The following is a 2,026-nucleotide window of genomic DNA, read 5'->3' on the forward strand; positions in this document are numbered from 1 at the left end:
TGTATAAAATTCAAAAAACATTTAAACTGATAGGTTCGTTTTTGAAAGCATAATATAAGTTTTGCACATGCTTTAAGAACCTTGAATATTATGCTCAAAGCACTGATTTCCACAAATACTAGTTTTTAAATAATATTTCAGAGCTAATACACAGACTATTGAAACATCAGCAATGAATTAAAGCTTAGGTTTAATCGAAGAAAATGTATAAGAACTGATAAGAGTATAAAATGGCACAATGAGTCCTGTTTATGATAATAGGCATAATTACATATATAAAATCTAATTTAATTCAATTTTAAACGTTGTTATTTTTAAAAAAAAATTTTTAATGTTATTATTTAGCATATAATAAATTGTTTAGCCCTTATTTATAATATTTTTGTAACACAAGTCCAATATTTCCCCGGGTCTGATATTTTACCAGAACCCAAATTTTCGAAGATAATAGTATATATTTGCATAATCTTTGTTATTTTTTAAAATATTCTGATATAATAATTATAGATAATTTTAATTTTATTTTGGTTTTACACATTTACTCGGAAAATGGTATATAATCTCGTATTTTTGACTAGAATATGCGTCAGGGTCGTAATTTAAATATGCCCTGAATGTTTTTGGGCTCTGAAAAATCCTATTTCGACTCTGTTTTAAAAGGTTTTCTTATATACTTATTTTCTATCCGACATCAAGTTCTTATGGTTAACTACAAATCGAAAACCAAATAAAAAGTATAAAAAATTGTTATAAAAAATAAATTTAGATACCAATAAAAAAACAATTTTATATTGTATTTTCATAAATAATTGTAAAAAGTTATATGGCATCTGTGTATTTATCAATTTGATATTTTCAGGGCCACATTGCTTTTCATCTAATCAGTTTCCTTCAATAGTTCATGTGAGCATTTTAGATGCATTAATCGAAATTCGGCACTTGATTCACTGTTATATGATTAAACCAGATAAAGTCCATCATAAACAGCATATCTATATACAAATAAGATATTTTAGGCTGAATTCGCGTATTTGTACGATATATTCGTGTTTGCGTTATTTATTTGGCCTTTAACCGTATAAAGACGCCTCTTCCTCGATTCCGAAAACAGAAATAAAAGTTATTTTGTGCTTTCAAATATTTAATGTGTCTAAAATTACTTTCGACATTTTAATCAATGTTTTTAGAATTTTGATTTTAATTTACCTATTTCTCATCTGATATTTCTCTTTATTTAAACAGTAATTTCTCTTGAAATGCCAAGTTCGTATATTATCTACTTTTTTTATAAAATTTTAAATCAATTAAACTTTTCTAACGAATCACAATAGGATTCATTTATACTTTGTATTCAAAAAGTTTCCTCTTTTGACATTTATTTTCCGCATGTCAAATTTTTTTATAAAGATCGTATACAAAAATTAAGGGTGCAACCAAGATATATAAAAATATTTAACCTTTAAAGTTGTCTTATATAAGTTTTTTTGTATTTTTTGTCCTTTCCATTTTCCCATCTATTTTTTTAATTTGTGATATCTAAAAATTGACAATCCAAAATATTACAGACAAGAATCCCATTAATTATCTTAAGTGCTATTTTTTGTATTTTTCTATTAGTATATCTAAATTTAAATAATAAAAATTGCCTTTATCGCCTCTAATTTAATGTATAAAAGATAAATATTATGTTATAAAATATAATGTAGATAGAAAATACCAATTCTAATCTAGAAAATTCCCGGTAAAAAGAAACTTTTATTCGATGGTTGTATTATTATTTTAGTCTAATATTAAGCACCAAAAATACCAGCCACTAATATAAGTTTATCGATATGACTATTAAATTACCTATTGTTTAGAAAATTTGACCCTTAAAAATAGTCTTATTTTAGAGCAAACTAATTCTCAAGCATAGATTTGTAAATTTAATATTATTTTATATTTCATATTAAATACATAACCAGAAAAAAAAATTCTTTTTATCTTTAAAGGCATTTATTTTATAAAACAATTACATATCATAATA

Source organism: Rhyacophila brunnea, unplaced genomic scaffold, assembly GCF_057557595.1.
Source record: "Rhyacophila brunnea isolate RB1 unplaced genomic scaffold, BYU_Rbru_1.0 scaffold_49, whole genome shotgun sequence".
NCBI lineage: Eukaryota > Metazoa > Arthropoda > Insecta > Trichoptera > Rhyacophilidae > Rhyacophila > Rhyacophila brunnea.